The sequence below is a fragment of the Lynx canadensis genome, chromosome B2 (assembly GCF_007474595.2).
Source record: "Lynx canadensis isolate LIC74 chromosome B2, mLynCan4.pri.v2, whole genome shotgun sequence".
NCBI classification, from domain to species: domain Eukaryota; kingdom Metazoa; phylum Chordata; class Mammalia; order Carnivora; family Felidae; genus Lynx; species Lynx canadensis.
This window is the reverse complement of record NC_044307.1, coordinates 15,631,713-15,655,862: the sequence shown is the minus strand read 5'-3', so window position 1 is coordinate 15,655,862 and position 24,150 is coordinate 15,631,713. Positions and strand designations below refer to the sequence as shown.

The window sequence follows — 24,150 nt, the reverse complement described above, 5'->3', positions numbered from 1 at the left end:
GTTCGAGCCCCACGTCAGGCTCTGTGCTGACAGCTCGGAGTCTGGAGCCTGCTTCAGTTTCTGTGTCTCCCTCTCTCTCTCTCTGCCCCTCTCCCACTCATACTCTGTCTCTCTCTCTCAAAAATAAACATTAAAAAAATTTTTTTAAAAGAATAAACATTTCCATTAATTGACACAGTCATTAGCCGATCATGGACATGATCTCCTGTAGCGCCCACAATAACCCCCAGTATCCACGGCTGCTTTTTACAGATAAGGAAACTGAGGCTCACAATACCTTACCCTGCAGAGGCAGCCCTACTCTGTGCAGTGTGTTGTAAATCCAACAGGCGGTGGCAAGGGCCGACCCCTGGGGGCATGGAGAACACTGCCCGGATTGAGTCCAAGAGCGAGTTAAATTTTTGCAAGACTCCGTCTGTCTTCCAGCCCCGGGCCAGGCATCCTAGCACAACCCTCCTCCAAGTCTCAGGCTGTCCCAGGCTCCAGAGTCCCCAGAAACTGCATCAGTAATAGCTTTTCGGGTGACACTCAGGCTATTATGCTGTTTATGTCGGTGGAAATATGTATTTATTATTTGAAGCATTAAGTGTATTTTCTCTTCATTTCATTTAAACGAGAATTTATTAATCCCTGACCACATGCGCCGCCATTTATTTAGTGGTGCCGTGGAAACAAAGTAGAGAGAACAATGAATAAGCCTGAGCAGCTGACAATGGAATGGGGAACCAGCCCATCGCACCGGAACCCAGTGGGTGCCATCCCTGGGCACCCGTGAGCAAGCCATTCTCTGGTCCCTCCACGTTTCTTTTTCAGTTAGACTTGATTTTTTCTTTAGAGCAGAAAGTACACAGAGTTCGCACATATGCCCCACACCCGACACCCACAGTCCTCCTCCTTATCGGCATTGGGCACCAGAGGGTTAGTTCCCTGTGTTTCAAGGGATGAATCACCACTGACCTGTTACTACAATAGCCACATTGACTCATCAGTATCACCCAGAGCCCCAGTTCACATAAGGGTTCACTCCCTGTGGTGGACAAATGTATGATAACATGTATCCACCATTAGAGTATTACACAGACTAGTTTCACTGCCCTAAAAATCTCTCTGTGCTCCATCTGTGTGACATCTATTCTGTCACACACACACACACACACACACACACACACACACACACACACACACCTCCCCAGCCCCTGACAACTACTGACTTTTTTTACTCTCTGCATGCTTTACCCTTTCCAAACTGTCATAGAGTTGGACTCCTGCAGGATAGAGCCTTTTCAGGTTGGCTTCTTTGACTTAGTAAGAGACGTGTAAGTTTCCTCCGTTTCTTTTCGTGGCTTCAGAGCTCCCTTCTTAGGGCTAAATAACTGTCTGTTGTCTGGACGTACCAAGTTGACTTAGCCGCACACTTCCCAAAGGCCATCTTGGTGGCTTTTAAATTCTGGCAGTTGTGAATACACCTGCTGTAAACATCCAAGTGCAGGTTTTGGTAGAAACAAAAGCTTTCGATCCATCTGTGAAGAGTTTATTTGGTAAGAAACCCCCTACCTGTCTCCCGAAAGGGCTGCAATGCTTTGTATCCACACCAGCAACGAATCCCGTGGCTCTGTGGCTCCAATCCTCACCACCCCCTGGTGCTGGTGCTTCCGCTTTTTAAAGCCCCACCAAACTGAACTACGTGGAAATGACTGGAAAGCCAAAAGTAGAGCCAAAAATGATTCTGAGCAACAAAACTCAGCATCCCATCCAGGCATGTCCGTGTGGCCGGGTTTCTCAACCCTTCCCGAAAGCTACCATATTCGTGTTCTGTACAAAATACCATTAAGGTGGGCTTTCTGTTTTCCCAGCCCATGAAGAATCGGAAGCATTAGGGGCACCTGGGTGGCTCAGTCGGTTAAGTGTCTGACTTTGGCTCACGTCATGATCTCACGGTTTGTGAGTTCCAGCCCCACATTGGGCTCTGTGCTGACAGTTCAGAGCCTGCTTTCGACTTTCTCTCCCCCTCTCTCTCTCTCACAAAAATAAATGAAGACACTTAAAAAAACACAAGATACCTGTTAACAAATGAGTTAACAAGCAAGTACGTGATCCTGCATTCTTTAGGGGCATAACTGCACATCAACTTTTCATAAGTGGTGTTTACAAGAATGACCCTAAAATGTTACATGCACCCTGACATTTATAGCAGCATTATCAACAATAACCAAATTGTGGAAAGAGCCCAAATGCCCATCGACTGATGAATGGATAAAGAAGATGTGGTATATATATACACGTACATACACACACACACACACACACACACACATACACACTGGTATATTATTCGGCCATAAAAAAGAATGAAATCTTGCCATTTGCAGCAACATGGATGGAGCTAGAGAGTGTTGCTCATGCTAAGTGACATGAGTCAGTCAAAGAAAGACAAATATCATATGATTTCACTCAAACGTGGAATTTAAGATTACAAAGCAAATGAACATAGGGTGTCAAAAAGAGAGAGGCACACCATAAAACAAACTTTTTTTTCTAAAATTTTTTTTGATGTTTATTTATTTTTGAGAGAGACAGAGACAAAATGCAAGTGGGTTAGGGGCAGAGAGAGAGGGAGATGCAGAAGCAGGCTCCGAGCTGTCAGCACAGAGCCTGACGTGGGACTTGAACTCATGAGCCATGAGATCATGACCCAAGTCGAAGTTGGGCACTTAACCAACTGAGCCACCCGGGCGCTCCACAACCTCTTAACCATAGAGAACAAACTGATGGTTACCAGACGGGAGGTGGAACGGGAGGGGGGGTGGGGGATAGGTTAAATAGGCAATGGGTGTTAAGGAGGGCACTTGTGATGAGCACCGGGGGCTGTATGTAAGTGTTGAAGCCCTAAATTTTACACCTGAAACTAATATTACACTCTGTTAACTAACTGGAATTTAAGTAAAAACTTGGGGGGAGAAAGAATACCTTAGAACACCTGTTGAAAGACTGGAAATGCTATTCAAGGTGCCACAGTTTTGAAAAATTGAGAAGTCCCTATCGTGCAGCTTTCTCGTTGAAATTAAATGAAATGTCTGTAAAATGCTTACTACGGTGTAGGGTACTTAGTGGTACTAATAAATCTTGGCTCCCCCTGTGCAATGATGATGGTGGTGGCGATGACGGTGACGATATACCAAGCGGTTAGACAATTAGAAGGTGGGGGGCAGAGGTGGATGGAAAGGCAAGGGTATTGGAATGCCCCAGGCATTTATTGAGATGCTACTATATCCCAAAGTGAAATCAAAGGCAAGCATCATGTGGTTACCCCCCCTTAAGGAAATGCCTGTCCAGCGTGTCACGTAATTACAACAGAATTGTGATAAATGGTATGGACATCTATTTGTAAGTGTGGTGTAGACGACCTAGGTGAGGGGGCTGTTAATTTGGACTACAGGGTTAAGAAACCCTACGGTAAATACTTCAGCTTGGCTCACAGGATTTTTATGCCTGCGAAGAGGCAGGCATTTTAAGAAAGGACGTTCCAGGCAGAGGGAACAGACTAACCAGAGGCATGTTGTCATGGAAATCATGAATGTAGACCAAGGTAAAAATCAAAGAAAGTGTAGCCAGGAGATGGGCCAGAGAGTTCCCTGAAGGCCAGTTTATGATTGCCTGTGGATCTTATTTGAAAGGCGTCAGCTTGCTCTGAAAGGTTTACAGCTGAGACGCGACGGGGTTAAATGTCTGCTTTCGCCGTGTACTCACACTGAAGGCAGGATTGAAAGTCAACATGAATGGCTGGAGAGGGGAGGCAGGGAGCCCAGGCCAGGGTTCCTGGGATCATCTGGGATAGAGCAGAGGTCCCGGAACTGCAGAAGAGGTGACAGGGAGACCCGGTAAGACTGAGTGGTCTGTTGGAGGGGTTCCAAGGAGCGGAGGGAGACGTAGAAAGTGCAAACACGAGGGGCGCCTGGGTGGCTCAGCTGGTTGGGCGACGGGCTTCGCTGGGGTCACGATCTCACGGTTTGTGAGTTCGAGCCCCGCCTCGGGCTCTGTGCTGACGGCCCGGAGCCTGGAGCTTGCTTCGGGTTCTGTCTCCCCCTCTCTCTGCCCCTCCCCTGCTGACGCTGTGTGTCTCTCAATATAGAAACGTTAAAAAAAAAAAAACAACAAACACACAACTGCAAACATGATTCTGAGGTTCCTAACTCGGGCAACTGGGGCTACCCAGTGAAGGAATGTTTCATAAACCTGAGATTTATTTCTTAATCTTCGCTGTCCTCTGGTGGCATGAGAGAAGCTGAACCTTTCAAACCATTTCAGTTCCGAGCTCATTTGATCTTTTCTCGCTGCATCCAAGAGAACACCACTTGATTTATGCCGTAAGGCCAGCACCAAATGAATGGAATTTATCTTTCGAAACGTTTCAAGTAGGGATAAGCACATGCCTCCTCAGAAGAACTCCAAGCCCCAAGTGACCAAATAGGTTCTGAGGTGGCACCATCCAATGTAGCCACTGGCCACATGTGGCTATTGAGAACCTGAAATGTGGCTACTCCCCCCCTTGCGGAGATGTGATGTAGGTGTTACGTACATATAATTCATACCAGGTTTCAGAGATTGAGTATGAAGAAAAGAATAAAAAATAATTTGTGGCTAATTTTACATTGACTACATGTTGAAATGACATTTTGGATATATTGGATTAAATGAAATAAACATACTGCCAAAATTAATTTCACCAGCCATTTAATTGTAGTTCTAAGGTTTTTATTTTTTTTATTTTTTTTAACGTTTTGTTTATTTTTGAGACAGGGAGAGACAGAGCATGAATGGGGGAGGGTCAGAGAGAGAGGGAGACACAGAATCTGAAACAGGCTCCAGGCTCCGAGCTGTCAGCACGGAGCCCGACGCGGGGCTCGAACCCACGGCCCGTGAGATCATGACCTGAGCCGAAGTCGGCCACTTAACCAGCTGAGCCACCCAGGCGCCCCAGTTCTAAGTTTTTTAAAGGATAGGTTTTTAAACGTTTATTTCTGAGAGAGTATGAGTGGGGGGAGGGGCAGAGGGGGAGGGAGACAGAGGGTCCCAAGCCCACTCTTCACTGTCAGCACGGAGCCCGTCGCAGGACTCGAACCCATAAAGCATGAGATCATGACTTGAGCCAAAATCGAGAGTTGGAGGCTCCGCTGACTGAGCCACCCAGGTGCCCCTCACCAGTCTTTTAATGCAACAACTAGACAATTTTATTTCATTTTATGTTTTAAAAATGTTTATTTTGAGAGAGAGAGAGCAGGGGAGGAGCAGAGAGAGGGAGACAGAGAATCCAAAGCGGGCTCTGTGCTGACAACACGGAACGGGGCTCAAATTCACGAGCCAAAGTCTGACGCTTAACCGACTGAGCCACCCAGGCACCCCTAGACCGTTCTAAATTACATATGTGGCTCCCCTTATATTTCCATTGAACAGTGCGGGTCTGGGAAATTTAATTTTTGTGGTGTCAATATTTAATGACTATATACAGACCAAGGGTATTTTGTATTATGGTTTTTCTCCCCATTATTGAGGAGGGTCTCATCACCTGATGCTTCCTATTCTCTTACTGTGTAGTTACCTTAGCAACTGTGGCAACATTAATTATATTTACGATACCTAGAGGGGGTGAAGTAAACAGACATCAGTCTGTCACTGGGGTTTACACATTTATATTTTTTTTCACGTGTCTGGGTCTTTGCAAAACCAGGCATGGAGAGTCTGAAGGCTGGCCTGTAATCCCTGCCTGTGTCGCTGGCTTTTTTGGGTCTGTATAAGGAGAGTAAAAATGATCCCGGGGCGCCTGGGGGCGCTCGGTCGGCTGAACGTCCGACTTCGGCTCAGGTCATGATCTCACGGTCCGTGGGTTCGAGCCCCGCGTCGGGCTCTGTGCTGATGGCTCAGAGCCTGAATGAACCCTGCTTCGGATTCTGGGTCTCCCTCTCTCTCTGCCCCTCCCCCTGCTCACGCTCTGTCTCTCCCTCTCTCTCAAAAATAAATAAACATAAAAATAAAAATAATGATCCCGTGCCCACTTCAGAGAGATATGTGGATAGACGCTTACAACGGACTTTGGAAGCTATTCTTAGGACACAGTATCAGTCTCGTGTCAGCACAGCTTTATATAGTAATGGTATCTAATGTTCCGCCCAACGCTGGAGGTAGAAAGGAACGGCAGGGTAGTTTCCCCTGGGGGCTCTAGGCCGGGTGCAGAAGGGAGCAAGGAGGTCAGAGTAGGACAGACCAAAAGAGGGTGATCAGGGTTAGTATTTGTTCCGGTAGACTTTAACAGTCCTTTTCAGGTACTTCCCACATTCAGCAACAAGCCTCCACTGGCTGGGAGAAGACGGGGAACCCAGAGCCCAGCCCCCTCCTCCTACAGCTCAGCCTGGCTTTGATATATATGGACAAAGCAAACAGGTTGCAGTTTTTTTATGTTGGATTATCATGTTTCATGATGCTTTCAGTGTTCCGCTCGTTTTACACCGTCCGAGTTTCTCAAAGAACCTCTCATTCGTGGGTCAGTTCTATGGTCTAACATGCTGCCCCCTCCGTGAATATCACAGAAATGACGGATGCCGAGAAAGGGAAATTGGAACAGACTGGGATGATTCTTATCACCTTCGCCCCAGACAGTGCTGGCTTCAAAATATCCAGGGAGGTTTGCCTTCAGGGTTTCAGTTTGGTGGAAAGTAGGGGGTGAGAGAGTTGGCTTTTAAAAGGTATTTGCATAGCAAGCATGTGGCTTTCGGTGGGGTGTTAGGCTTATCTGAGGAGGCTGGGGGAGGGTTTATGGTGATCAAGGTCAGGTGGGGAGAGGGGAGTTGGCTGATGACCCCTCAACCCAATTTACCCCTTTGACATTTCAGGGAACTTAAGATTTGTGGCAAAAGTAGTAACCACTCCAGGTTTCAGCGCTCCTTCCTTCAGGTGTTACAGATCTACGCCCTCTGTCATTCAGTGATGTGGCTCATCTGGAGCCGCCCTGAAAGAAAATCAAGGAAGCTGCTACAGTTACATCTTAAGATGTTACATCTTAAGCAATCTCTGCTAACTCGGCATTGGCATTTAGGAGGTCCTCTACCCAAAAGTATCAAACCAAAGGGAAGTACAAATACACTGCAAAAATGTAGCAGTCCCCTCTGCCCAACCTGAAGTTTCAAAAAAGAAGGGTCAGCGGAGTTTCCAAGGTCTCCCTCACTCCAGGGGGAGGGGGAGGGGGGAGGCCTGTGGGGGGAGGGGCGGGGACTGTGGTTTTCTGATCCCGACTCCCAACAGCACAGTTTGAATTATATAATGGAGCTGCTGTGAGTCAGGTGACAGGCTCACTGAGTAATTCCCTGCAGAAGGAGACAAACTGCATGTTAAAAAGCTGAACAAATACTAAAAAAGAAAATAATAATAAATAATAAATTAAAAAAACCAACCAAACAAACATAAAAAACTCCGGCCGTGAGTTCCAGACTGGCAAGCGGCTGTTTTCTCTGAATTTTCTCCAAGCCGAAACCGCTGGGCTGGCTGTCCGGGTCCGGAGGCTCCCAGAGGCTGCCGCGGAGGGCCAAGTGCAGGTGGGGGGGTCTGGTTGGGTTACTTTCTGTTACTTTCTGTTTCATTTCGAAATGTTCCCTGCCTCTGAAATTGGTTGCCTCCAATGTCCAGGAAAACGCCTGGCTCCTTGGAGACTTCAGCCAGGCTTTTAAGAACTGGGGCTTTGTGAAGGTAAGAGACATCAGAGTCCTGCCAGCCCCCCCGGGGGGCGCCGCCGCCCGGCAGTGGCCTGGGTGCCAGCAGGGAAAGCCAGGAGGAGTCTGCCAACTTGTTCTGGGATCTGGATGAGGCTGGAGAAACCTTGCGTGGAAGGGTTTTAAGGTTACACGGGTGGCCACCCAGTCCATGGTGAGTGGGATCGGTCCCCCAGCTCCCGTGGGCTCCCTTCCAGCCCCCATCCCGTCTTATGGAGGAGATTGTCAGCAGTCCGGGACTTGGCACGGGCTGGCCCGGGGCCGGGAAGGAAGGCGAAGGAGCCGCCTGGCACTGAATGCCTTGCCTGGGTGTGTGTAGCATGTGTATTTCAGACCCGGACGCTTCCCACTGTTGCTTAGTCCAAGAAAGCACAGCTATTAGCCAGAAAACAGACCCGGAGGGGAGGATACTTGCGTAAGCAAAGAGCTTGGGAGCGCCCGTAAGGTAGGCTTTTGAGTCTTAAGTGATTTTCACTGCTTTTTGTGTGTTTGTTAGTTGGGTTTTGCATTCGGTTTTGTGTGTGTGTGGTTGGGTTTAGGGAATGTTCCCCTTTTGGAGCTGCCAGCGTGGATTGATTTGGGTTTTCAGTCTTCGGAGCCGGTTCACGGGGTGTCTTGGAACCCACTGGTGGAGCTGTGGATGCCTGGAAGTCAGAAGACTCTGATGGGAAACTAGGGATGTTTTTCAGATCAGGGGGCTTCACTTGCAAATCTCACTGCGGTAGAGACTTGCTGGGCGCCCGCTGAGGCAGGCAGCACTTAGGAACCTCAGGAAGTTTCCGACTTAAAGAGACAGGAGAGGAAAAATCGCATCAAGCAGTTGTTACTCTGGGGGAGGTGGGCCCCGGGGAGAAGTTGTGGATGACAAAAGAGAAAGTGGACCGGACCGGGGAATAAAAAGAAGGAAAAAGAAAGGTTTGGTTACACCCCATTTCAGGCTGTGGCGTTTTGAGGTTTGAGGCGTGGGGATAAAAATCAATATGGCAACGGATCACAGCTTGCTGGGCATGAACGAGAACGGCCACCATGGGTTCTTTTTCTCACGGATTCTTAGAGAACTCGGGAAATAGGCAAGGCGGCAGTTTTGAGGGGTTCCTTTTGAATTGCGTTTCTTTTTTGGGAACACTGAGGAGCTCTAAACAAAATACGGTGATGTTCAAGCCAAAGGGAACATGTGTTCAGAATGATGTCTCGTGAAGAGATATTCAGGTTTTTGGCCGCCTCTTGCCCCTTTGCAACCTCACTGCTTGGCTGGGGCAAATTCTATGAGCCAAACGTGTCCAATATAAACAACTCTTTGGAGGGGCACAAGGATCGCCATGAGAGAGTATTCGGATATCACAAAAAGAAATGATTCTGACTCAGTGATTCTTTGAGATCACCAGCACATTTGGGGATTGAAAAGATTCCATTTAGCACAACTAAATGATGACCACAGAGCCAAATGGGACAACGTGGTGAGGTTTCTGATTAATGCCCATGTGTGAAATATAGATAGCGTAATATCACAAATATTCATAACACGAGAGAACAGTTCATGGATCCCCCTTTGCAGGCCTTGGCAGTCCCTCCAGAAAGCATCGCTTAAATAATTAATGACAGCACACGGAGCGCCTTGTATGCAGATTTCCACCCCTCGAAAACGGATGCATTTCTACATTTCCATAATATACCGAGGACCGAGATTCATGAGGGTGACCTCTGGACACCATAAGATCCACCAGTGCCTTTGAGATCACAGAAGATAACACGATGCCCTGACTAGTTTTACTGTTGGAGTGCCTTGCCTTGCACTCTGTAATTCACTCAAATTTGGTCATCTGCCTAAATCATGGTGCCCACATTTTCCACCCCAAGAACCAGGACTTGTGGTTGCACAAAGGATTTTTGTGTTACTTTCAGGGTGAGGCACAGTCTGGGAAATGCAGTTTGGACACCAAGATAATAAGTTTGGATGTCCGCTTCTGGGACAGTTCAGTAGCTCATGTGACAGCTGATCAGAAGAGGCCAGATAGGAAGGGGAAAATCTGGTCCCCGTAGAAATGTGGAGACTTTGTTTAAAAGCATAAGCCTTCTGTGTTCACACTGACTTGGGCTCCGTTTCCAACTCTTCTACCTATTCAGTGAGTGACCTTGGGCAAGCTTCCTGACCTTTCTAAGCCTCGGTTTTTCCCTCTGTAAAATCGGATATTAATAGTAGTTAACTCACAGGTTGTATGGGAAGTGAATAAAGTGATACATAAGGAAAACGGCACATAGCACAATGTTTGGCATAAGTAGCATCGAATAAACAGTACCTGATATTATTATGGTTATGATTTGTGACTTTTAGTGACCACTGTTGTTATTGCTATGATTTGTGATGTTTTTAGTGACCACAAAACAGTTGAGAAACCAGTTCATGGTTTTCCTTTTAATATCCCAGAGAGGAGGGAATAAATAACGTTGTGCAACTTTACGACAACGTTTGGGATCCTCAGAATGTTCTGGAATGAAGCTGTTAGCATGTCTGTTCCTTTTTGTGAATCATTGTCCCCACGTTTTGCACAGAAGAATCTATTGAACTGGTTGAAGCCACACAGGATATCGGTGGCAGCACCGGCAGGGCGGGGGGGGGGGGGGTGGGATATCTGTCCCCAGGCTCCCTGAGCCCTACCTGTGGGATTGCACTGTTCCTGATGATCCCACTGGGGACCACACCAGGGCTGGCCCCACCAAGACAGGGTAGCCCTTGTCTCTGGAGAGCCTCGGACACTTTCCGTGGATGGAGTCCGGTGCGGCCGACTTGATTTTCCTCACTTCAGCTTGCTGTTAGTTACGCTGTGCCATTTTTTTTTTCTCCAGAATTGCTGGTCTTAGAGCCCCTAAAGGTGTTTACCCACGTGGCCAGCTCATGCCGATGGGTGGTTGTGATCATGACCCCAGCGCTCCAATTGGAACAGCGCAAAATCTGCGACCCTGCAGCCCCTTCTGGGTTCTGTTTTTATTTTCTCTTGCAGCCTCCCAGTGAGGGGGGATTTGATGTCTCCCATCAAGCAACCACTGATCACATGCTATAAAAGTCCAACAACAGTCATATAATTAATCTAAAGGCTAACGATGTCAAAGGGCCTTTCTTTTTGCATTCCATGGGTATTCTGCTTCCGGTAGGATTCAGAATCCACAGTTACAGGGAAGGTGCTGAGAGAGGGATTTCATAAAAAGGTGCTCCAGGTGCCTGGGCTCTCAAGGCAACAAAGTGAATAAAAATCCCCCCTGCTCCCCGACAAGGGCAGAGTGAAGAATGGCATAGAGTGTCTTCTTTTAAGAAACCCACCACAAAGACAACACAAAAGTCTAAAATTAAGACAAACAGAAATGGGGGGGGCGCCTGGGTGGCTCAGTCAGTTAAGCATCCGACTTCAGCTCAGGGCATGATCTCGCGGTTCATGAGTTAGAGCCCCGCATCGGGCTCTGTGCTGACAGCTCAGAGCCTGGAGCCTGCTTCAGATTTTGTGTGTGTGTGTGTGTCTCTGTCTCTGCCCCTCCCCTGCTCATTCTCTCTCTCTCTCTCTCAAAACTAAATAAACATTAAAAAAAAAACAAAAAACTGAAGAGATGACCAGAACCTTCGACTATTCCCTCAACAATGTTTAGAACTTGAATGTTAGCTGGGCCTATCAAGAGGTTTTAATAACTATTTAGGATTAAAGAAAATCGACAAAAAGGAAGGAACGTGTATGTTACTAAAAAACGGGATTTTCTTCTTAGGGGTACAGAAGAAAATCACTGTGAATAATCTATAGCTAATGCATAACCTATAACTGCTGTATCCATTTGCTAGGGTGACTGTAACACAAAGGCTCAGACTGAGAGGCTTAAACAGCAGAACCTTATTGTCTGATGGCTCTGGAGGCCCAACTCCAAGGTGGTGGTGTTGGCAGTTTGGTTTCTCCCTAGACCTCTCTCCTTGGCTCGAATATGGCGGCCTTCTTTCTGTGCCCTCAGATGTGTGTGTGTGTGTGTGTGCATGTGTCCACGCGCACGCACATCCCGGGTGTCTCTTCCTCTTCTTTTTTTTTTTTTCTAATTTTTAATGTTCTATTTATTTTTAAGAGACATAGAGCACGAGCAGGGGAGGGGCAGAGAGAGAGGGAGACACAGAATCCGAAGCAGGCTCCAGGCTCTGAGCTGTCAGCACAGAGCCCGATGTGGGGCTCGAACCCACGAACCGCGAGATCATGGCCTGAGCTAAAGTCGGATGCTTAACTGACTGAGCCACCCAGGCACCCATCTTCCTCTTCTGATAAAGACACCAGTCTGAGCGGATTAGGGCTCTGCCCATATGACCTCCTTTAACTTTGATTACCTCCCTATAGACCTTATCTCTAAATACAGTCCCCTTCTGAGGGGGGGGCCGTCGTCAAAGTGCCCTCAGTACTGGGGGTTAGGGCTTCATCCTGTGGATCTGGAGGGCACACAATTCAGCCCATAACCTCTATCAATTAAGAAAGCTCATTAAAAGGTATGTTCTTGTTTTAGAAATTTATTAGATCCCTAAAGGAAAATACAATCTCCAAATCTCCATGGAGAGACGTCAGGGAAAGTGGTCTGGGAGACGCGGCTCAAGGTTCAGAGGAGCTTGACTTCCTGGGGAATTTCTACTAAGAGGGGAAGCAGGGAGCTTGAGTTCTGACTTCCTCCCAGGTGTTCTGTCCAAGAATTAGCGGACTGTCCCTGTCAAGGTTGCATCTCTATGGTGACAGATGTTCTTAGAGAATGGATTTAATTGTTTGGAATTAGAAGCTCCTTCGAGGTCAGAAGGACTGTGGCATTTCCCTGGCTAATTTCCCACTTCCTTTCAATGTTCTGTCTCGTAAAGGAAGTCGGAGATTGGTCCTGCCATCCGGGGTCCTGCCGTGTTCAGTGATCGTGCACACTTCAGTGAGTCTGCAGCCCTCCCTGCTCTCAGTCAGTATGAACAGTGATATTCAGTTACACGGTTGCCTGAAATACACACACATGTACATTTATTTACTCCTGAAACAGAATTTGTGAGTCGAGAGGCAGATGGTTTGTAAGTGATGTTTACATATCACTTTCTTAATTTTTTTAATTTTTTTAATTAATTTTTTAAATGTTTATTTTTGAGAGAGAGAGATAGAGTGTGAGTGGGGGAGGACAGAGAGGGAGGGAGACACAGAATCCGAAGCAGGGCTCCAGGCTCCGAGCTGTCAGCACAGAGCCCCATGCAGGGCTCAAACCCACAAACGGCAAGATCATGACCTGAGCCAAAGTCGGACGCTTAACCGACTGAGCCACCCAAGCGCCCCTACATACCACTTTCTTTTTAAATTTGAGATCATTGATTTCAGAGAAGAGAAACGAGGCCCAGCTGATGGCTGAGATGTCCCCACAAATATGGGAAGCGCAGGGGGACTGACACCTCTTCTAAAGTCACAGGAATGAAAAGGCACGGAAGAGAAAGTGGTAACAGGCGAGGAGCAGGTGATTCGCAGTGTCTGCGGCTAAGAGTGGGCGTGCTCCCTGCCTTCCTCTCGCCCCTTACCCCTCACAACCGCCCCTTTCGGTGACCATTTGCACACTCCGGGAGGGCACATCCCAACAGGAAACGTGAGGAAATCATGCAAACAAGGCATACCTAGATTTAAAAAACAAACAAACAAAAATGATGGTAGTGAAAAGTTATATTGGAAGGGACAAGGAAGCACACATTTAGTGACTCATAAAATACCCCGTTGGGTCCATTTGCTTTAAAAAAAAAAAAAAAGATACGCCTGCATGCCCAAGGGGAAAGGATTGGTTTCCCAAGCATCATGACCATACCTCCCGAGTCTGCTCCTGGTGCTGTCTTGGCACAAACGAGAACACACTGAATCCTTAGTGGACGGATTTCCCCCTCTAATGGGATCCCTTTCAGAGGCAGAGGAAGGAAGGGGTCAGCAAGCTAAATGAGTCTGCCCAGCCTTCAAGCTGTTTGGGTGTGGTGTTGTCTCCATGTGGCGAGTTCTCTTGTCTGGGTTATTAGAAAGAGGCTGTTGAAACCGGGATACAATTCAGAATATGTCAGAATAAGGATTACTTAGCACGGATTTTAAGGTTCATGACTTGCCCAAAAAAGGACCTGGAGCGTGAAAAGTTATAAGGATACACAATCAGGAACAAGCCATCAGACCTCAAGAAAAAGTTAACATTGGTTCTCTTTGGCTTTCGTATAAATTAGGAACATAAATTAGGAACTCTCGTTTAAGTTGGTTTGTTCACATATAGAACTTCCCAAGTGAAGAATGTGGGTTTTTTTTTTGTTTGTTTGTTTGTTTTGTTCCTGTTTGTTTTTTGATAAAGCAAAAAATCACTACCTTGGGGTTTTTGTTGTCATCGTTGTTATTGTATTTAATCGGTAAGCACTTACTGGTTACTGAACCAAGAACCCTGTTTTGCAGGGTAAGAAAAGATGAATCAGATCTATTGTATCTAGAGAAATAAATCATGTATGTAAAAGTTTTAATAAGATACAGAACTGGCAGCTTCATGAGAACAGAAAAAATGGTTACTGAGGTTGAAAAAAAAAGATAATTCTAGCTAGAGAGGGCTTCGGGAATGTTTTCTGTTTTTTTGTTTTTATTTTTAGTGTTTATTTACTTTGAGAGAGGGAGAGAGAGGGAGGGAAGGAGGGAGAGGGAGAGAGAGAGAGGGAGAGAGAGAATCCCAAGCAGGTTCTGCACGGTCAGCGCAGAGCCTGATGCGGGGCTCGGTCCCATAACCGTGAGATCAGGACCTTAGTTGAAATCAAGAGTCGGCCACTTAACCGACTGAGCCACCCAGGCGCCCCTAAAGATGGCTTTGGGAATGTTTTTAACCAAGGTCTTGAGGGATGAACTGGTGTATTTCAGTGCGGATGGGGAGGAGGAGAAAATTCCCAATAGAGGAGAGCTGGAGTAATTGGGAAGCAGAATGGTACCTGAGGTGGGTGAGCAGGCCCGTTTTAGGACAGGAGTGGGTAGAAAGAAGGCGACCAGTTGTACATTCATTGGAGAGAACTTGAATATCAAGCAGAGAATGACATGGTCAGAGCTTAAAAATACGCGAAGGATAGGGTGAATGGAGAGAGGGGGAGTGCAACAGTCAGTTACAATGTTATTGCACGGGTGGCGAACCAAACAATGGTTAATGATGATGATGATGATGATACTAATAGCAAGTAGCTCTCACTTGCTGAGTGCCTAGTGGTTGCTGAACATCTCTTTAGATGTTACTTTCTGAGCATTTTCTTTGACCCGCCCAGCAGACCTGCGAGGTAGGTGCAAATAGCCAGGTAGGTGCAAATCGACTTGATCCGCGTCATTCGCGGGTTCTGTACTTGCACATTCGCTTATTCACTCAATTTATTTGTAACCCCAATACTTGTGATGCTTTCCGTCATCCGTGGGCATGTGCAGAGCAGCACAAAAATTTTGCCCCACATGTATATTTCCAACTGAAAATCGAAGAAGGTGAGACTCTGCTCTCGTGTTTCGGCTTCATACTGTAATCAAGTGGTGTTTTCATGGTCTATTTAGTCTCATGTTGTTCATGGTGTTTTGTTTTGTTTTGCTTTGCTTTTTGTTGGTTAACTCTGCTGTAAAATGGTCCCAAAGTTTGGGGCGCCTGGGTGGCTCAGTCGGTTAAGCGTCCGACTTCAGCTCAGGTTGTGATCTCACACCTCGCGGTTCGTGAGTTCAAGCCCCGCGTCGGGCTCTGTGCGGACAGCTCAGAGCCTGGAACCTCCTTCGGATTCTGCATCTCCCTCTCTCTCTGACCCTCCCCTGCTCACGCTCTGCCTCTCTCTCTCATATAAATAAACATTAAAAATTTAATAATAAAAAGATAAAATGGTCCCCAAGTATAGTGCTGAAGTGTTCTCTTGTGTTCTTGAGCGCAACAAGTCTGCGGTATGCTTATGGAGAAAATATGTGTTTGATGAGCTTCATTCAGGAATGAGTTATAGTTCTGTGGGCCAAGTTCAAGGCTAATGAATCAGCAATAGATACTAAGAGGTCTTCAAACAGAAACACACTTAATACAAGGTATAAATTGATCAGTTGGTGAAAACATTGTGACCAGAGGCTCGCGGGAATCTTACCATACATTTCCCCCAGGAGCAATGGTTCCGTATTCAGTAATTGAGTGTTCACACTGACTTTACAGAAGAGGGCTACTTGAATATTGAGAATCCTATAGTAATCTCCTTCGCGCAGAGTTAGAGTAAACTAAGGCTGGGAGAAGATAAGGACCTTGCTGGAGCCTAGACAGCAAGCATGAACCCAGTCTGCCAGACTGGTGTCTCATGGTGCAATGCCATCCACTTGTAATGACTTAGCAAAGGTCTGGATCAGGTGATAGCGAGGAAAAATGGAGGAAGTAGAATCAACAGGACTTGGCCACTGATTGCATATGAAGGGCAAAGGGGAGGCAGGGGTCCAGGAGGACTCTGAAATCAGCAGGAGGTGGTGGGTGGTTGGAAGACTGTAGGAAGGGTAAGCAGCAGGTGCAGCAGGGCTTAAGGACCGGGGTCTGAGAACAGAGATGCCGGCTGTTATTTTCTGAGCGTTCATATAGTCCAGATGCTACTGAGAGACTCTACCTGAGCAAGCTCAATCCGTGCAAAAGTCCCGAGGCAGTGACTATGATGCCCATTTTACAGATGAGGAGAGTGAGCTCAAAGAACTAAAGCAACTTGCTAAGGGGCACCTTGCTTATACACAGAACAGGGAATTCAAGCCCAGACAGAGTGATCTTGGAGGTTGGAATAACAGGGCGAAGTTTTGGAGTTTGAGATCTTGGAGGAAGAGAAGCATTAATGCTAATGATACCCTGTCTCGTCTCTAGTTTCTTGTTTTTAATTTTATTTTTTTCCAATATTTTCTCTTTGCACCACAGATATTCCTACCTTCCTGTTTTTGTTCAAATTCTTCTGTCCCACAGGAATGTTGTTTTCTCTCCCATCCTTTAGGTTTCTTTTCTTTCTTTTTCTCCCCCCTCAGTGTCACAGAGGGATAGCTAAAATTATTTAATGGTTGCCGAAGTTGAGCATGTTATGTAGGTAGGTTGTGCCGTTTCATAAAAAACTTTGAAGATTTCAAGGTTTCCAAGAATACAATTCATGTTACTTAGCAACAATTCTCCTAATCGCTTCTGCATTTCCCATTAATAGACTTATGGTTTATTGACAGATTGCTCATTAATAGGGGAAAACACAATTATGCTATTTGTATGTTAGATTTGGATAACGCGACACAAAAGACACGGTCCCTGTTTTGCATTTCATCTCCCAAATCGATTATCTTTGAACTTTTTTAAAGGTATGAAGTCCCTTTTTAAGTTTCCCAAATCCAGATCCCCGAGACTTCTTTGTCTATGACCCTGAGGTATGAAGAAATTAAATATTCCCCTGATACTTAGGTATTAAGTGTTATTTCCCCAGGATTCCCAACGGTACTGTGCCTGGGAAAGGAATAGTTTCTACATGCAGAGGGGGCTTCATCATAAAAGGGCACGAGTTGTTTGTTATATTCAAAAACATATTAATGATATATAATAGGGGGGAAAAAACCACCAGAAGCCTGGGCTCCCTCCTACTTTCTGAAAAGCCCCTCCAAGATGTCCAGAAGTTGAGCAGTCTTTCTGACCACACAGAGGGGCTCTCCAGAGCCGTGCTGTTTCATCCAAACACCCCTGCCCACAGAGTTCAAATGCCGGAGGCTACAAGAATAGATAGCTTGAATCTCTGCAGGCAAGCAGGAAAGAATTCACCTCCAAGGGACTTTCTATTCTTTGAAATAACCCAAGTATGAAACCCTTCCTTTATGAATTAAAAAGAAACCTCTTGAACCATTCAGAAACCAGAAGAGAGAGTTGGAATGCATCTGGTAACTGTACTCTGTCCTCGTTCAGCCGCAACCCTTAGGTGAGCAAAGGCGGCGTTTGTGTAGACGTCTGGTAACGGGAGGAACAAAGGCGGAGGCAAACCCAGAGAAATCTTTGTCCTCTTCTTAAACTGCTATAACGTAAAAGGGAACTGGGAAGAGCGGAGCCGTGTTTGTTTGATTCCACAAACACTCGAAACCGTCTTTCAAGTATTCTGGACGGAATAAAGTCCAAGGTGCGTTTTGCCAAACCCGAGGGAAATTCATTCACTCCATATGTTTCTGATTCATGTATAGTTTAATCATCAAACTGCTGCTTTGCAAGGACTAGTTATGTCCAAGAAGCCTTTTATGAGCCATTTTAAAACATTATCTTGAAAACAGGAAGGGCTGTTTTGCCAAGAGCTAACAGATGCCTGAGCAGAGGTTCTGGATTTGAGGGGTGGGGGCAGAGCCCTGGAAATTGGAGATTTCCAAAGCTGACAGAGCCGACCTTATGATGCCTTTGGGGAATCTGCACTGTGTGCCTGACTCACTCACTAGAATAATACAATCCTTCAGGGAAAATAACCCAAGGGGAAGGTGACCACTGGCTTCTGTGATTTCCACTCAAACTCCTTCCCTTTCTTAGATTTTCATACCCTTTCACCACATTCCATTTGCTAAATGATAATTCAACATATAACTTCTCTGCTGAAATCTTGTTAGTATCTTAGCCCTTAAAAACCCAAGGTAGAATTTCATAATCAAGCTTGGAAAATAGTAGCTTCAAAGGAGCTACTAACTTCAGGGATAGTAAAAAAAAAAAAATAATCCCATTATTTTTGAGGGTTTTTTTTTTTAAATGAACTAAAATTCCCAGAATTGAAGCCTGCTAAGTTAGTTTTTTTAAAATTTTTGTTTTACACTTATTCATTTTTTTAAAAAATTTTTTTTTCAACGTTTATTTATTTTTGGGACAGAGAGAGACAGAGCATGAACGGGGGAGGGGCAGAGAGAGAGGGAGACACAGAATCGGAAACAGGCTCCAGGCTCTGAGCCATGAGCCCAGAGCCCGACGCGGGGCTCGAACTCACGGACCGCGAGATCGTGACCTGGCTGAAGTAGGATGCTTAACCGACTGCGCCACCCAGGCGCCCCGACTTATTCATTTTTTGATAGAGACAGAGCACAAGTGGAGGAGGGGTAGAGAGAGAGGGGGAGAGACACAGAATCTGAAGCAGGCTCCAGGCTCCGAGCTGTCAGCACAGAGCCCGACGCGGGGCTTGAACTCACAAACTGCAAGATCATGACTTGAGCCGAAGTCAGAGCTTAATCGACTGAGCCACCTAGGCACCCCTAAAGTAGCTTTTACGTAAAGTCAAGTTTATGTTGCTTTCTCTTTCATTGCTCTTCATCGGGCAGTTTTTGGTCTTTTTTTAATGTTTATTTTTGAGAGAGGGAGTAAGTCGAGGCGGGGGGGGGGGGGGCGGGGACAGGGGATCCAAAGCGGGCTCCATGCTGACAGCTGAGAATCTGATGTGGGGCTCGAACTTGCAAACCACGAGATCATGACCTGAGCTGAAAGCAAGAGTCAGACGCTTAGCCGGCTGAGCCACCCAGGTGCCCCACTGAGGGGGGTGGGTGTTTAACGTAAGTTCCCTGATCAGCTTCACTTGGGAAATTGCTAGAAATGAAAGTTCTCACCTCACATCTGCTTCGAGTGGTTCTCAAATTCCATGTACATCGGAATCATGGAGGCCCCATCCTCAGAGTTTCTGCTTCAGCAGGCCCGGGTGTGACCTGAGAACTTGTATTCCTAATAAGCCCTCCAGGTAATCTGCTCGTCCCAGGACACCACTTGGAGAGCCACCACTCTCCACTCTTCCCAGTTCTGACCCCTGGCCTGCAGTTTAATCCCAAGGAGGTGGGTACTGAAGCACAGGTGTAACTGGAGACCATCCCAGGTACAGCTACTGATGGTTCCTCCGAAATCCGTTTCAAAGATTTCACCAGGATGCCGTCTCGAAATTCCCATGGACCATTAATTCATCTGGTGACATGAGCTTTTTCTGTCATTGAAATGTTAAAGGACTTTTATGGCACGGATTCATGCATGAGGACTATTGGGTATATAATGGGAAAATGTCCTTGACGGGAATTGTGTAACTGACACCAATGGGCCATACTGATCCTCAGACAAATCATGAAACCGGAACTCATTCACCAGAGAGTCCGGCTGGCCTGCTGCTCTTTGATGATCTGACAACACAAACAAAGAGCCTATGGAACCTTATATTTAAAAAAGCAGTTCACGAACGTTCAAATGTATTAGAATCACCTGGGAATCTCGCCAAATATGCAGATTTTGATTTAACAGGTATGACGTGGGGCTCAAGGGACTTCATTTCTAAGAGTCTCCCAGGTCATGCTAATACAAACCACACTTGGAGAAGAAGCAAGGTTCTAGAATAGTGGTTCATGACCCCGGGAAGCCTTTAAAAAAATTCTAAGTCAAATCCCTACTTGGATGTAGGGATTTCTAAAGCACTGCTGGTGATCCCAATGGACAGCCGACATTGAGGAGTTCTGACCTGCAGAACTAAAAGCAATAGTTCAAGGCTGCCTCTCTCAAAACCAGGTGTCTTGCCTGAGTCTTAGGTGAGTATTCAGTTGCAATAAACTCACACTTGACTTCTCTAATAAGCATCTTAAGTGCCCATTTCTATGTTGCTGATAAAAGAAAGAGGCAAATGCTTTAGATTCCAGATGTGCTGACTGCAGAGTTCACATTCAGCTGTGAAAATTTAGCAAACCATCGTGGACTCTCACCCCTACAAAGGTTCTCCCTGTTTACTCTTATAGGTGAGCTACAGATAGGACTGTGGGTACAACCAACATTGAGACTCAGAAGAAAAAAAATGTTTGATATGCTCAAGGACTTAGACGCATATTTGAGAATTCAGAATCCTGCACTTAAGATGTCATATTACTTCTTTTTTTTTAATTAAAAAAATTTTTAATGTTTATTTTTGAGAGAGAGAGAAAGAGAGAGAGCAGGCAGGGGAGGGGCAGAGAGAGAGGGAGAGGGAATCCCAAGCAGGCTCCGCCCTGTCAGCACAGAGCCCAATGTGGGGTTCGAACCCACGAACCGTGAGATCATGACCTGAGCCGAAACCCACAGTTGGACACTTAACTAACTGAGCCACCCAGGTGCCCCACTTCTATTTTTTTAATGTTTATTTTTTTTTGAGAGAGAGAGAGAGAAAGAGAGAGAGGGAGACAGAGAATCTGAAGCAGGCTCCATGCTGCCAGTGCAGAGGACGTGGGGCTCTGATTCACAGACCGCGAGATCATGACCTGAGCTGAAGCCAAAGTCGGACACTTAACCTGCTGAGCCACCCAGGCGCCCCTGTAATATTGCTTCTGGGGAACGTCTGATTCTGCTCATAACTGCACCCCAGCGGACCTTGTTGGATGAGTCACTTACAGAATGCACCCCGAAGTAGCTGCATGTGCTGTGGTCGGGGTAATTAAATATTGTATCCCTAACCAGGAGAGAATACCTGCCAATCAGAATTAGTTCAGTTTTCACCTAGGTGAAGCTGAACTTCCCATTCTCCCAATAATTAGCCAACAGCCGCGCTCACTTCTTAAGCTCGCTCCTACCTTTTGATAACAAAACTATGGCAAGATAGAAAAGAATATATTCCTATTTATGCAGACCCAATTTGCCTAATAACCAGTCATTGTAGTATTTTTTTTTTATTTTTGTTAATGTTTATTTATTTTTTAGAGAGAGACAGAGTGTGAGAGGGGGAGGGTCAGAGAGAGAGGGAGACACAGAATCCTAAGCAGGCTCCAGGCTCCGAGCTGTCAGCACAGAGCCCAACGTAGGGCTCGAACCCACGAACTGCGAGATCATGTACTGAGCGGATGTTAGACACTGAACCCACCGAGCCACCCAGGAGCCCCTCCAGTTGTTTAAGTATTAAATCCCAAAGAAGGGGACTTAAGTATACAGCATATTTTAGAAGTTAAATTTAATCCACCAAAAAGCCATTCTAATCCCACCCTCTCCCTCCTCCTTTTTTTGCTGGAAGTATTTATAACAGGCTGTAAAGAACTGAAATTTTGGACGCCATGTAAATATTTCCCATTTTATGCTACGGGTAGTTCATAGGCATGAATCTAAACTGACCGGAACAACCATCATTGCATAAGTTTTCTTCTTAACCATAGTCTCCATGAATTGAAACTGTGTAGCAATGGTCAGTAGCACGATCAGTAATAGAACAGACACGGCCTGGACAGTCACGATGAGATACCTCTTGTCCCTCAGGGACTACCCTATTGGAAGCTCATCTGTGTACTTAGAGTTAACTTTGTTCTCTCACATATCAGGGTGAGGAGCGCAAACCAGCCAGTGTGTGAGGAAACGCTTCAGGAACCCCTTTCCTTGTTTCTTCTCTAATTTCATTTTCACCCGACACTAGCCTGGAACGCATCTCTTGGCCTCGTTACAAGTCTACTTTTGTCTGAGTTCTTGTTACTACTTAGACTTCAGGCTTCCTCCCAGTCTTCGGGGTGGCCACCCTACAGCGTATATCATCCCCTACTGCCCCAAGCAGAAACTTACTGTATTAAAAAACGTTGGTTTGAAATTAATTTTACTTTTTTGTGTGTTTTTTTAATGTTTATTTATTTTTGAGAGAGAGAGAGAGAGAGAGAGAGAGAGAGAGAGACAGAGTTCAAGCAGGGGAGGGGCAGAGACAGAGGAAGACACAGAATCCCAAGCAGGCTCCAGGCTCCGAGCCGTCGGCACAGAGCCCGACATGGGGCTTGAACCCATAAAACCATGAGATCATGACTTGAGCTGAAGTTGGAGGCTTAACTGACTGAGCCATCCAGGCTCCCGTGTTTGTTTTTTTTGTTTTTTTTTAATAGTTCAGTACATACCTTCTGTACAAAGGTTAAAACATGACTCAATAGAGATTTAAGGATGAGCCTTCCCAACCTACCCCAGGTGGAACTATTTCCTGGATTACGTAGAATATTGCGTAAGTCATTCAGCCATGTTTTGTTCAGAAATTAGTCAAGGAGAAGGAAATGCTGTATAACGCTATATATTTCTTGATATATAACACATCTGTATACACACATCCCCCCAACTATCCCTAGTAATATGTTGGTACCAAACAGACCCAGGAAATGTCTGATATTTCAGCCTTAGTTTAGCTTCTCTGAATTTAGCAAAAAAGAAGTCTGAACAAAGTGGAGACATTTTTTAAATCCATCCTATTGATAAATAGCTAGAGTACCAGGTACCATGCAAGATCCTAAGGATACAGTGATGAATAAGATAGATTGCAAGTGCTACTTTCTCGAGGCTTACAGGGATCTCAGACAAACAGGCAGTTATAATGTAGCATGACGAGCTATAGAATCAGGAGCCAGGAAAGCACCTGTCAAAGGCTTCCGGAAAAGAGCAGAGCCTCAGCTGAGCCCTGAAGGATGCATAGAGGCTGTTGTAGGCAAAGGGGGGTGCGCATGGATAGGGCTGGAGGCAGAAAAGTGTGAACTGTGGACACTCAGGGAACTGAAAATAATTGTTTTGCTGTCATGGCAGGTGGGGGGACGGGCGATTGGTAAGGTGCGAGCCTGGAGAGGTAAACAGGGCCGGGAAAACAGCCCATGTATTGTGTGGTTCTACGAAGTGGCGGAAAAAGGCAGAACGCTGATCAGTGTGTGCACAGGGTGAGGGGGAGAGTAAGTAGTGATGGCAAATGGACACGTGTCTTCTTTCAGGATGGTGGAAGTGTTCAAAAATTAGATTGTGGTGATGGTAATTCAACTCTGCAACTATGCTAAAATTCATTGGCCCATGCACTTAAAATGGGTGAACGTTATGGTATGTAAATTATGTCTCAATAGAGCTAGGTGAATAAGAAGGAGATAATCCCTGCTAAGAAGTTCTGATGCTCTCCCAATGCGGGCGGGAGGCTATTGGTGATACAGATTCATGCGCCTGCCTTTTAGCAAGCTCGCTGTGGGATCCTACACAGCCCCTGCTGTGTAAGGCTCAGGTGAGGGGAACAGAACTGACCTCAGCGGAGCAACAGTGTACTGTGTAACCAACACTGCATCGACGTCATTTGCACATGATCTCATTGAAATCCCACAACAACCTGCTGGTACATTGACTCTGTCTGGATGGTTTATTGAAATGCAATTCTGTTACATCTGAAACGTAGACAGCCACCACTTTACCGAGGAGAAAATGATGGTTCAGGGAGGTGACGTCACTTGCCCGAAAACGGACAGTAAGTGGCAGAGCCACGATTGGAGCGCAGGAGACGTCTGATCTAAGGCTTGGTCTTTCTGTTCACCCTGCTTGTCTGAGATTGGGCGAATGGGCGTGCATGGCACAGAGTAGCCCTTCTTGGTGGATTGCCCAGCAGTAATTCTTAAACATACTTGTGTTTGTTTCCTGTTGTTGCTGTAACAAA

At 46.1% G+C, this 24,150-nt stretch overlaps 1 protein-coding gene across 6 annotated transcripts in view; it reads left to right on the top strand.

Annotated features, from left to right (window-relative positions):
- Nucleotides 1-24,150, top strand: part of PHACTR1 (phosphatase and actin regulator 1) — a 567,248-nt gene that overhangs the window by 242,764 nt on the left and 300,334 nt on the right. Inside the window, exon 1 of one of the 6 annotated variants that reach the window (XM_030314834.1) lies at nt 7,945-8,202. The exons of the other annotated variants lie outside the window; for them this stretch is intronic. The gene's annotated coding sequence lies outside the window, so the exon portion shown is untranslated. Of the gene's footprint in view, nt 1-7,944; nt 8,203-24,150 lie in introns of those variants that run through there. 6 annotated transcript variants of the gene reach the window in all.